Genomic DNA, 14,060 nt, shown 5'->3' on the forward strand with positions numbered 1-14,060 from the left:
GCGTGTGTAATAACGCATTATTTGACTTTTGAAGCCCACGCCAATCTAGTTTTTTTTTTATATAAACCATTTGTTAACCGTGTTTTACAAAGGAAAATCCGGTTAATGAAATGGTGAAAATGGCGGGCGGACGGCTGCCTATACAATAGGTAACCCCTATTGTACGAATAACTCCTCCTACAGTTTTCAATAGGAAGTTGTTGTTTTGCAGATCAACTATACATTACTTTTGATTTATGATGAAAGATACAAGTTGTTGAATATTGCATATAGGGTACCGCTAAAAAAGACATGAAATTGTTGTTGTGCAGATTCAATGTACATATTTAAGAGATGGGTATATTACCTGGACTTTGTTTTTTGAGAATTTTTAAAATATAGACCAGCTGTTATTTTTTTGTGCAAAATATTGCATATAGGGTACCCTTATTTCTCTGGAAATTACCCTGATTTTCTTAATTGAAGGTTGGCAAATGGATAATGGCTACAGTTCGCACAGAAGAAAACCCGATTTGCTGTCAAATTGATTAAAAATATTTGATGACAACTAAAACGTTTGATATTTGAAAGACGAATTTCTATACAAGTTTTAAAAGTATGATGGCAAAAATTGCTATTCTAATTTTACTTTGTAGATATTCGTAATCGGATCTTAAATAATTTAATTACTTATACAAAGCAACAAATAGTTGACTGTATGATATACTATTTGATAATGCACCAAAAAGATATCCATAAATAAAGTGTTTCTCTTCTTTACAGTCATTGGATAGATCTCAGGTATGTATACAATTTTTATCGATACGAATAGGTTACCTGAGTTGATTTGTTTTTGTTTCGATTTACATAAAATAATTGTCTGCTGCTTGGTGCTAGACCTTTGACAATGTCTACTCATATGGTCATGTCTACTCTTCAGGTAGTTATGACATTGTAGCATAATGTATCTGCCTAAAACGTTAGTTAACTTTTAGAAATAAATAGACATTTTTTTTCTTTCCGCAAAGCGTTCTACAAAAAATACCAAAAGTACAAAGGTTTGGAAGGAATGTCAAATAATTTAATTCTTGTTGTAACGCGCTTTCTGATTGGCTAAAAAATTATTTTATATCGTTTAAAGAATGTTGCATACATCATAGTAAGACTAACGTCAAAAACGTATCAATACGCCTGACGTTACGTTTGAATTTTGTCCAATGTCCGTTTTTATCTACAATTAAATTATCAGCAATGAATTCAATATTTATTAGTTTTATACGATATAAAATGGATTGAAACAGTTTACGCTTTTTTATAAACCGCTTTGCGGTTTATAAAGCGTAAACTGCCCCAAATCATTTTATATCGTATAAAACAAAGAAATATTGAATTCATTCCTTAACTCCAACAGAAAGATTTAATCTGAATTCGTGCGTATAGGATCGGTGCAATGTATTTTTCTTTCATTCCTTTTTTATCTAAAAGATTACTGAAATAGTATTGCTTTTCATGAAATTTGCTTATTATACATGTACTTAGATTCCACAGTCTGATACTACGTTTGCTGCAAATTCAAACAATGGAATCCATAATGCTGTTCAAAATGATATATTACCTGATATACTCGGCCCAAAGAAGCATATTCCGGAGAATGATACACAGGTAACATGTAGCATTGTTTAATAGTATGTTTTACAGCTACATGTACGTATACGTGCACTTTGGAAACTATTTATGAAAAAAAAAATCATGCTTGAAAATGCTGTTAAAGTCATGTGATTAATTGTTTTACATTGGATAAGCTAGTCTTTTTGTGATTCAATCATCTAAATATTTTTAAGCCTTTTTAGAATATGATTTGTGTTTTTGGTTGGGTCGCTCATAGATAATTGTAATAAGAGGGAAGTAAATGGTATTCATTTTGTTTTATTACATCACCTTTCGAAGACTTTTCAAGACAATGCCATCTACCTAAACTATAGTCTGTCCCAAGTTATTGCTTCCATCGCTTTTTGATGATTTTTGATAAAATTACACCTACCCCTGAAAGAAATACAGTTGAAATCGTTAAAAGGGAATATATCCAAGATATCTTCACTGAACAATCATCCCTTTCCACTCAGAAAAATTCACAGGAATGAAGACAGATTCCTTACGGAGATTTATAATGAGGAATGTTTACATCTTTTCTCCATTCGGAATACACTCGGAATACATCGCGCAATTTTTCAACGTTATCATCCGGGCTTCTTAATGGCTGATGCAATGCAAAATCTCCGTAGACTTTCAACTTCGGGATGTGTATTGAAACCTGAAGCGATAGAGGGGGCGTTTCAAAACAGATAATCTCGACATTTTTCATATTAGTGGATGAACATAGTTTGAGCACAAAGGTTTTTACTATTATTGAAATATCAAACAAAAAGTGGTGGAAGCAAAAACTCGGGACAGAGTATAATTGCATTTGTGCATAGTAAGATATGAGTAAGATAACGAGGCCAAGTCTAATTATTTCTACACTAGATATGTTGAAAAAAAATTTGCACGTTGTTTTACTTCTATATCAAATATTTTAAAATCAGTGGTAAATTGATTAATTTACCACCCCGATTTTGAGGGGGTCGCCTCGAAACTTAACACTTTTTACTATGGGACCCTAAGGAAATTTGTTTAAAAAGTGTTGTTTTCCCAATATTTTTGATTTTCTGCCATATGGATTTCTTTATCTTTCAAATAAATGAAAACACTCGTAAAAAGTCACCAAATGGTGAAATAAAAAAAAATGTTCACCTCGTGATTTGGTCCAGAGTTATAAAAAAGTTAATATTTTTCTCCAAAAAAGTGGCATATTGTGGTACATATTGGCTTATAAAATAATTTTTAACGAATTCACACTTTTTAGATGCTAAACTGTTTCTCCATGATGCTGTCAATACATTCTTACCTTTAAAATCAATCGCCGCCTTGAATGAATAAGAACTTTGCACCTGCATGAAAATAAAAGAAATGCGCAAAGTAATGCATACCTGAGCTGTACTCGGCCACGTTAAATAAAAAAAAAGAAATAAAAAAAAAAATGTAAGAAATCTGGTAAGTTCTGTTTGCAAACAATAAAATATACAACTAATCAATGCATGTTAACTAGTAAATACTTTTAATGTGCCTTTCAGATGCGACCAATGGATATTTACAATTCGCTGATTAAACCAAAAAGACAACCACCACAAGTAAACTTAAACAAAATATAATGTTTATTTGCAAGAGGTTTGATAAAAAAATGATTCATACATGAACACTGTTGTATAATTTTTGAATTTTTCTTTGAAATTAACTTTGATTTTTAACAGATATAGAATTTGTTTCAGAGTTTACCCAACATAGGAAACACTTGCTATGCAAACGCCTTGTTACAGGTAAACATAATGGCATCAACATTTGGTTTAACAATATCGTAATTCAAATCAAAACATGTTTAATGTTTCATAATGTACATTTTTTTCATCATTCATTATATTTTGATGTAGGTTCTTGGTGAAACACCTGATTTTTATGAAATTGTTCAAGAAGCCTGCAAAAGAGAAATCTTTACGACGGTTAGCTGTTTGTATAATATTGCTCGGCTTTTGAGATCTTTATCACTGCTAATACATGTTTTCCTAATATTCTGAAAATCTTAAGAAAAAGTATTTTCAACTAGATCTCGTTACGAGTAACGAGTAGGTCTTCCGTCCGATTTCGTTTTATGTAATACGATGAAATATTGTTACTTTCTGCCAAATCTGACATCCTGGTGAAACTAGGTTTTTTGTCTCAAGACCGGAAACGGACGAACGAAAGTGATTAATGAAATTAAAAGCTAGTAGTTCTTGTACATTTGCCTAGTGTACATCTCTGTTTATCATGCTAGATGAAACACCTAAGAAAATCTGTTAGACTTGTTAAAAACATGAATTGTTTGAACCCTTTCGGTGAGCACCGGAAGTGACGGTTGACATAATAAAACCCGTTAAACACATCTTCAATCAATTGTCTATCTTTCATAAAAGTTTCATGTCTCAATAACTTACAGGGACTAAAATCTCGCAGGTATCAAAGGATAAAGGATAGCTACATATGTACCTAAGATATTTGATATAACTCACCGGAAATAGAATATGCTTGCTTATTTAATATTGTGTATTTAACATATATATAAGATTGTGTACTGATACTTTCATTCCATGTAAAATATACAAAAAAAGGAAAAAAATAATTTTTCAGTGCTTCCGGTGACGACCGGAAGTGACGACAAATCAAACAAAATAATGTAAACACAGATATATACTTAGGGCTATAATCCAACAAGGTTTGGTTGTTCAAGTCGACACCGTTTTTGAGGTCTCGTGGAGTCATTGTTTTTTGTCTTTTGACAGGAAGTGGACAAACGGAAATGCTCAGTGAAAATAAAAAATTAAAATTTCTTGAACATTAGAAAACTGTACTTTATTGTTTATCAATTTTACTAAAATTGTCAAAGAAAAAAAGTTAAAGTTGGAAACAGCTTGATTTCATTGACCTCTTCCAGTGAAAACCGTAAGTGACGGTAAACAAAATGAAAGTGGTTAAACACATTTTCTATCAAATGTCTATCATCTGTTTAATTTTCTTGCATTGATATCTTGACTTTCTGAGATCTTTTTGGTAAACTATTTATTTAAAAAAAGGCTATCTGAAATATTTGAGATATCTCACCGAAAGAAGATTTTTTGTTGTTTACATCGGATAGATGACATATGTAAGGATTAATACTTATACTTCAAGTCTATGTGAAAATGAACTAGATGCGTAAAAAAATAATTTTTGAAGTGCTTATGGTGACGACCGGAAGTAATGACAAACAAAACTAAATATTCAAAGACATCTACAACTAAAGATCTATAATCCTACAAAGTCTGAATGCTCAAGTCCTTTTTATTTTTGAGATTTTAATGTCACGAGCTTTTTTGTTGCGGGAAAGGAAACGGACGACAGGAAATGAACTTTGAAAAAAATCAAATAAATTCCAGAAGATATATTTTTTTCTATCACTCCTGAAAATCTATCGGCAATATCTAAGAAATCTTGTGGACAAAGAAGGGGGTCAAAATTCGTAACCAATTTTTTAGCCATAGTGAGCGCCACGGGTCTATCCTGAAAATGTCATATTCATATCTCTGATATTTTCAGAGTTTTTGTGAAAAAAATAGGTCGTAAAAATTTACAAAATGGCCGATAAATCAGTACCGGAAGCGACGACAAGAAAATGTTTAAAAATATATTACGTTCATATCAAGTGTAATGATCTTTGAAAAATTGTGGAGATCGGTCGAATAGATTTCGAGAAATCACGTGCACAAATTTTGTGGAAAGAAAAATTATAAAAATTGGTACCCAATTTTCGGACGCAATACCCTTTTAAATGCTTAACAAAGTGTTTTGCTTTGTCACATACAGTCCATTAAAGATTTTAAAAGATTTTAGTCCCCTAAAAAACGTCATCAATGGGTGTGGCAATGAGATTTTTTGTTACGATCAACAACGTTGCTTCTCTAATGCATAACAAAATCTTGATCGTTTTTAATGTATGTGTAAGAGACTTTACGAGTCTCTTTGCTCCTAATTTAAGGGGCCAGCCCCTTTTTCTTATGTTCATTCAAAAGGTCCCACGAATACTAACATTTTTTGTTCTTACAACCATCTAAAATTGTTGTTCATAATTTAGATACAAATGATTCAATATTTTAGGGGCCAGCCCTATAGATCCTTACTGGGGACAGACATTGGTGCTTTGATTAATGAATTCGATTAGAATCTTCAATGCAAACATTTTCTCTTCTACAATAATTAACAAAATATGTCTCCTTTTCTAGATATATTGCGTCAAAGTTTAAGTTCTTTGGCCCCTAAAAATCCCTACTATAATTTAATGCATTACAAAATCTTTATCGTTTTTAAGTTATTTGTAAAAGAGTTTACGAATGTCTTTGCCCCGAATTGAAGGGACCAGCCCTTTTTTCTTGATTTCTTTGAAAAGGTATTAAAAATACTAACATTTTTAGTTCTTACACCCATCTAAAATTGTTGTTCATTTTTGAGATACAAGTGATTGAATATTTTAGGGGCCAGCCTTGTAGATCCCTATTGGGGACAGACATTGGTGTTTTGATATGTGGAATCAATTTAAATTATTAATGCAAACACTTTCTCTTCTATGATGTCTAACAAAATATGTCTACTTCTCTAGACTTATTGCGTCAAAGTTTAAGTACATTGGCCCCTTAAAATCCCTAATTACGTGATAAATGGGCGTGGCAATAATATTTTCTGATAGATATTGGTAATATCAACAACTTTGCTTATATAATGGATTACAATATCTTTATCGTTTTTTAACTATTTGTAATAGAGTTCACAAGTGTCTTGGCCCCTAAAAAAGGGTCAGTCCCTTTTTCTTGATTTTGTTGGAAAGAGCTTTTGATTATCAACTACTTTTGTTATATATGTTTTAAGAAAATATCAACTGATAAAAAGATACAGATCAAAACGTATGAAAATTTGTAATTAAAATTCGAACCCAATTTTCGTGCCAAGGTGAGCTCCAAGAAATGGCGCAATAGGCGTTGAACAGCTACATGCTGCACAACTTCAAACTATAGTCTACTTATCGTGAAAATTTCATATTCATATCTCGGCACAAAATGGGTCGTCAAAAATTACAAAATGGTACAGAATTCGGTACCAGAAGTGCCTACGAAAAAGTTACATAATAGTATGAAGTTTAGATCACGATCAAACATCTGTGAAAAAATTGTTGAAATCGGTCGAATATACCTCGAAAAATCTCGTGCAAAAAAATTGGGGAAAAAAATAATAAGAAGAAGCAGTACGAAAACAATAAGGCTCCCGTTGGAAAAGGAAGGCCTTAAAATACAGTACGAAAACAATAAGGTGTTCCGTTGGAAACGGAAGACCTTAAAAAGACAGTACGAAAACAATAAGGTCTTCCGCTGTAAAAGGAAGGCCTTAACTAGATCGATCTCGTCGCCAGCAACGAGTGGGTCTTCCGTCCAATTTTTTAATAGATAGGATATAACCCATAATTCTAAAGATAAAAAACATAAATCTAAGCCAAAAAAATGAGGGAAACAATTTTTTGCACTCGGAGCTTGAATCCACGACTTTAACGACTGAGCTACTCAGATTCTCGCAACGGGACTTTGATGCTTAATATCTCGAGAATGCGTTGATCGCATTTCAAACAAATTACATATTCTAAATGAGTAAAAGAGTCACTATCATCCCTATTAAAATATTTTGAAAACAAAGAAGTTGAAAAATTCGGTTTTTTTAAAATTTGCTTTCGGTGACGACCAGAAGTGACGACAGACATTTTATGACCATGTTGCATCGGAAAAACGCTATGTCTATCATCGCTGATAATTTTAACTTTACTCGTTTTTGAGAAACATCGCAGATAAAATTGACTCTTAAAAATCGTTTAACGACGATAACTTCCGATCGGAAGTAAACTGAAAAATTGTTACGGCGGTACAAACTTCAGATTACAGGGCATTTTCCCTGAAAATTTGAAGGAAATTGAACCAGCCATATTTGAGAAATCGCCTGCACAAAATGTGTAAGGAAAAAAGAATAATAACTAAATAAAAAAAAATAATAATAACTCGTTGCGAGCAACGAGGAGGTCTTCCGTCCGATTTTTAGAAGATGATATGACGTCATCGACCCTAATTTTCGACAACAAAACATGATCTGGGTAAAGGAGGTGAGTACTTATGCTTTCCTGTAATGCTTTTTATAAGTTCTCTTAAGTTTCTTTTTTAAATATGCATTTCTTCCTATTGAGGTAGAAAAGATTAAATGTTTTACCTCTGGCCCCTAAAATCCCTAGTTAGGTAGCGCATGAGAAAATCATTATATTGTTAAGATATATAAACGTATTATATCTAATTTTGCTTTTATAACCTATTACAAAACATTACTCAGTAAATGACTATATAGATAAGAGACTTTAGGCCCATCTTGATCCATAATTTTAGGAGTCAGTCCCTTTTTCTGAATATCAAATGAAAGGTCGTTTAATTTTAAACACATTGTGTTCAACAAGTGTTTAGAAATTCATTACCTTTCTGAGATATTTGTGAAAGAAATTTTTTGCGGCCGATCCCTTATCTCCTTATAAGGACCGTTTAACGACATTCTAAAGGTTGAATATATATTTCTGTGCATCATTTTGAGCATCTCTGCTTCTATACTGCATTTCCAAAGATTTTTCCTTTCTGATATATGGGTGATTAATTTTTCAGGACATTTGACATCTGAAAACCTTTTATTATGTACAGCATGGTAAAACCATTACATTGCTTGGATACATAACTGTAAGATAACATATCTGCTTTTATGACCTTTCACAAAATATCTCTCAGTAAAGACTTTAGAGCCTTCTAGTCCCCTAATTTCAGAGACAAGCCTTCTTTTCTTGATATCGAATGAAAGATGAAATATCAAATGATACATGTATATGGGTGATCAAAATTTTGGACGTTAGACCGCTAAAACCTAATTACGTAACACATGATAAAATCAATAGATTCCTTGGATTTATAACAGTTGAGATCGACTCAAAATTTGAAATTTTGTTTAACCTGAATTTGAACAACAGTTGTATATAGAATTGGAGATCATTTTGAAGAATAAACAGTTATTGAAAAAAACTCAGGCACAGTATCATGCATATGACAAATAAGGTTCTTACACATGTAAATCTTAGTGTTAAAGCTGCTTGATCCGATTTTCAATAAAACAATTGTACGCTTTTAAACGATGGTTATGCTAAGTATTTGTGCAATAATATACGTTGCAGTAGTTTTCCCGGTCAATTAAGCTTGATCTCGATTATTAAGGATGCTAAAAAATTTATCTTAGTTATTAATGTTCCTAACTTCACCAAACTTGCGCCTTATGATACTGATGCACCTGACAGGCTTGAATGCTGAATCTGAGCCATAGGTTTCAGATGCTGGATGAGGTTTAGTTTTTTGGAACAGGTCTCATGTTTAATAGATAAAAGCTTGCACAAATTGATTTAATTATATATTATAAATGAAACGCAGAAGTAGCCTCAGATGCAGAGCATGATCTCTATTATCAAGGATGCTAAAAAAAATCTTCTATCTCACTCAAACCTGCTTGATAGATAGATGTGTTTGTTGTTCGATGATATAACATGATTCATATGATAAAGTATTGGATAAAATGACACACTATTGTTTAATATGATACAATATAATATCATATGTTATATTGTAAAAAAAGTTATATAATACGATATGATATTTTATCAATTTTTCTGATATTTTCTGAAATGATTTTGTATCATAATATTGTTATGTATAGTATTGTATATTATGATACAATATTGTATAATATGATATTGTATTATTTATTTATTATATTATCACATGAAACTGTTACATATGATATTGCAATATATAATTATATTGTATTATATGATACGATATTGTATTTTATAAAATGACGTATCATACGATTATGTATAATATGATATTGGTTTCTATAATATAGTATAAATCACATGAAATTCATTATTTTATTTTGTTATACTTTCATGTTAAATACTGAAATCTGATTGGTTAAGACGCAGTTAATAATATTTACTATTACCCTCAGCGTTAGCAACACACTTGGCAACGGGTAACATTAAAAAATGTTACATGCGCGAAAATTATGCGCGTACGGTTCGCTGTAGAATTCACGTTATTCCTATATAAAAGCAGTAAAATATTCTTAAAAATTTTAAAAAAGACATTCAGTATAACAAAATAAATAGTGCCTGTTTGGGAGGATAACAGTTGAAATTGACACCCCTCGAAAACCATTGTCAACCTCCGCTTCGCGTCGGTTGACAATGGTTTTCTCGGGGTGTCAATTTCAACTGTTACCCTCCCAAACAGGCACTATTTATATAATATTATATTATATCGTGTCATATGATATTGGTTTGTATTATGTATGTTTATATCACATAAAATTGTATTATATGATAATATGATATATATCATTGTATCATATGATACAATATGTATAATATAATATTGTATTATATACTATGATATTTTGTTATACTTTCATGTTAAATACTGAAATCTGATTGGTTAAGACGCAGTTAATAATATTTACTATTACCCTCAGCGTTAGCAACGCACTTGGCAACGGGTAACATTAAAAAATGTTACATGCGCGAAAATTATGCGCGTACGGTTCGCTGTAGAATTCACGTTATTCCTATATAAAAGCAGTAAAATTTTCTTACAAATTTTAAAAAAGACATTCAGTATAACAAAATAAATAGTGCCTGTTTGGGAGGATAACAGTTGAAATTGACACCCCTCGAAAACCATTGTCAACCTCCGCTTCGCGTCGGTTGACAATGGTTTTCTCGGGGTGTCAATTTCAACTGTTACCCTCCCAAACAGGCACTATTTATATAGTATCATATAATACTATATTGTATTATATATGATACATTATGATATTGTATTATGTGATGTAAATCAATTATTTTTAACACAATACAATGTCATATCATATGTTACAATGTCATATCTCATCATTGCTTATTACAGTTTTTATTGTATTATTGATATATATTGTAAGTATGCAAGGATGCAATAATTATTTAAATTATTGTATTGATAAACATTCTATTTTATATTACCGTATGAAATGAACATATGATTATCATACAGTTTTATAACAGATGATATACGATATTGTGTCAAAGCAGTATATCTCCGAATATCCAAGATCATAAAGTATGATTTTCATATAAAATGATAAAGGTTGTCTCATAAAGGTGATGCCTAATAAAGCTGATGCCTCGTCTCGGTGAGCTTTGTAATCTGTGATTACCTTTTTTCCGGGTTTTTTCATGCCATGATTCAGGATACTGCGGGAGTAAGACTGCCATTATCGTTTGTCATCCTCTCATTATACCTCGAAACGTTATAATTTCAAATCAGGCACCAAACAATGAAGAGAAATGGAAATATTCCGCGGATCTAAATGTTAAAATATTCTTATGATCACATTGTGTATTTATGACAAACGTAGATTAATAATTTTTTATCTTCTACGAGATATAATCGCACTTGTGTTTTCTATCCATAGCTTTTAAACTCCTTTAAGAAGGGGTCTTCTCGTTATCAAACATACTTCTAATAATAAGAAATTCATGAAATTTTGACACAGTCAAACTGATCATATTACCAAACGATTCTATCAGTTTAATCAAATTTGACATTTTTGTTTCTGCATAAAGGTCAGGTCACGGTCACTACCTTTTTTTCAATGTAAGGGATGATAAAAATAAGTGTAGCTCTTTGTAGTTCTGTAGACATTTGTTTAAGATTTGAAGATTGTATTCTTCAATGAAATTATAGAATATAAGAATGTCTATCAGCTTATACTACTAAACTGGAATAATTATTTATACTAAAATTGATATTGCTTAGTCCGCATTTCCTCTAATTTTCTTAATTTTGAAGGAATTTTGATTATTTTTTTATGCTTTCAATAATAAAATATTTCTGATTTTTATGTATTATAAAGACTAAATATAAAGACACGAATTGACAGAAAAGTTAATATTATGACCATTTGATTAGAAAAAACCCTGATTTTAGTGATTTTTTTTCTCACAAAAATCAATGTATAAAATGGGCGCTTTACAAAGCTTATAAAATTGTAATTTGAAAGGCAAATTATATATCTGAAACCCAAGTATCATATCATTAGTTTACATTAGTAAAAAAAAAATCCAACATTAATGTTATTGTTTTTAAAATGGTAAAACAGACTCATTATTCGGCAGCAATTCTGAATTGCGAAACATGTGATATTTTCCTACGCCAATATAACGCCAAAAATATAGTCCTTGTTAGATTCTAAACATTGATTATTTTTTCTATGCCAAGTTGTATGATAGTAAAAAAGAAAGAAAAATACTCTATTTCAATTTCTTTTCATCTAGATTTAATAAACAATTAATCTAATTTACGTTTGACAAGTCGAAAACCAGAAGACTACTACCTTAAGCCAAATCTGTCAAATATCATGGTCGTTTTACCCTCTTGTTGCAAACCAAGCTGAAATGTTCACAATCGATGCGCTGTTGAACGAAAGACTCGGCTAGAAAAACTTACTGCATGGGCCGTCTAAAATTATTAATTTCAATGATGAATTTAGAAACTTTTAGATTTCACAATGTGTAATTTTTGTTACGTTACAGGAAAATTATCATTTCATGCACATATAATTTGCACAAAATAAGTTAAATGTTATTCAACCAGTGTTTAAAATTTTAGACCGCTCTTAATAAACTTGATATATTTTTAGGTGTCTTCTTATCGGGGTCGTGTAACAAAATCTGAACCATTTCCGAGAAAACGCGTGCAGAAAAATCGTTAATAAAAGAAAAGAATGCAGGAAACGGAAGCTCTTAACAAGAGGGCGGGGAATGCTTTAAAATTCATATTTACATGTATTTAATTTACCTTGTTAAATTATCAATCATAGGCATTGGATAACTGATATTGCTTAATTGGCAAATTTGATTTGCTAATTGACTCCATGACCTCTACAATTTCGATTTTAAAAAATACATATAATTATGTATTCCAATCAGGTGTTGTACTGTACAGTACGTTCTTTACGCGATCGCCGAGCGCTTCTTTCGGGGAAGAACAGTCCTTATCAGACAGCAAATATATAATACAGCGTACAGACGTTTTATTAAAATATATATAATTTATGTATTAAATACTAGACAGTGCCTGAATATGCAAAGCCCATTCGATTTGAAAATGTCCCTTATCTACTTAGAAGTAATTTAATCATGTGTCTTCTACTCGATCTTAAACTGTCCGAATCCAATCAAAACTTTTACTCACCGAATGTACATAAACTTTTTAAAAACCCACATATTCTTTCAGACTATAATTCCAATAACAAAAAATAAAATCTAATTAATGAAAGAATAAAATCAGCAATGAATATTCTTTTTTATGAATCAGACTACCATTGAAAAAAGGTTAAACCAATAGTGTGACCCGTAGTCTTTTACGGCCTGAATTTAAAAAAACCTTAAACTTGTTTAAAAATGGTTAGTTTTATCGTGCCCGCTGCCTTATCTTGAACGCTTTTTATATATATTTCAACTTTTACTTTCTACACCCTGCTTAATTCTCTCTCTCTCTCTCTCTCTCTCTCTCTCTCTCTCTCATAAAAAGATTCTAATATTTCGTTAGCCAAATGAATTATCACAGATTACAGATACTTAAGATGTGTGTGTTGGAATAATCATGTTGTGAATATCGCCTATATTTTATGTCAGAAATAGAAACAGGTGAATGTATTTACATTTCAACTCGTACGACTGTAAAACGATGTATTATATTCTTTTTCCTTTATTTTACGCACTTTGATTTAAATCAATGATTTGATGCATCGTTAACCAATATAATTGAAAATAAAAATAATTTAACAAAGAATGAATGAATATTCGAATGTGTGATAACGTATAAACATGAGAAGCATGTGTCCTAGACTACAGGGAATCGGTTGTCCACTAGCGCGGCATCTCCTCTGTCCGTGCTATGTAAATGTACATCCAACGTGGTGGGTTTGACATGCGTGAAGTCTGATAACTGATTTTTTTTCTAACAATAATAATATTTCATGACATAGACAAGATCACAAAGAACGCCTTATTTCAATGACAGTCATAGTATTTATTTCTTTTTTCTCAATTACGATACCAAAACAGCATTACTCCGTAGGTAATTGTATAATCGTTTTTTTTTCTTTTACTCTTTATCCATAAGTGATTTCCGCATGAAATTTAACTTATGTAGTTTACTTTACGTATGACCATCACCTTCATCTTTCGATACATAATACAATGTATATAAACAAAGCAAGACATGGTATATGTTGCTCTTTGCCACCAACGTGACTTTAATTGT

General features: G+C 31.2%; 1 pseudogene; it reads left to right on the top strand.

The window, feature by feature from the left end:
* The window catches only part of LOC128185257 (ubiquitin carboxyl-terminal hydrolase 2-like), a 118,986-nt pseudogene that overhangs the window by 70,735 nt on the left and 34,191 nt on the right, over window positions 1–14,060 (top strand).

Source organism: Crassostrea angulata, chromosome 5, assembly GCF_025612915.1.
Source record: "Crassostrea angulata isolate pt1a10 chromosome 5, ASM2561291v2, whole genome shotgun sequence".
NCBI classification, from domain to species: Eukaryota; Metazoa; Mollusca; class Bivalvia; order Ostreida; family Ostreidae; genus Magallana; species Magallana angulata.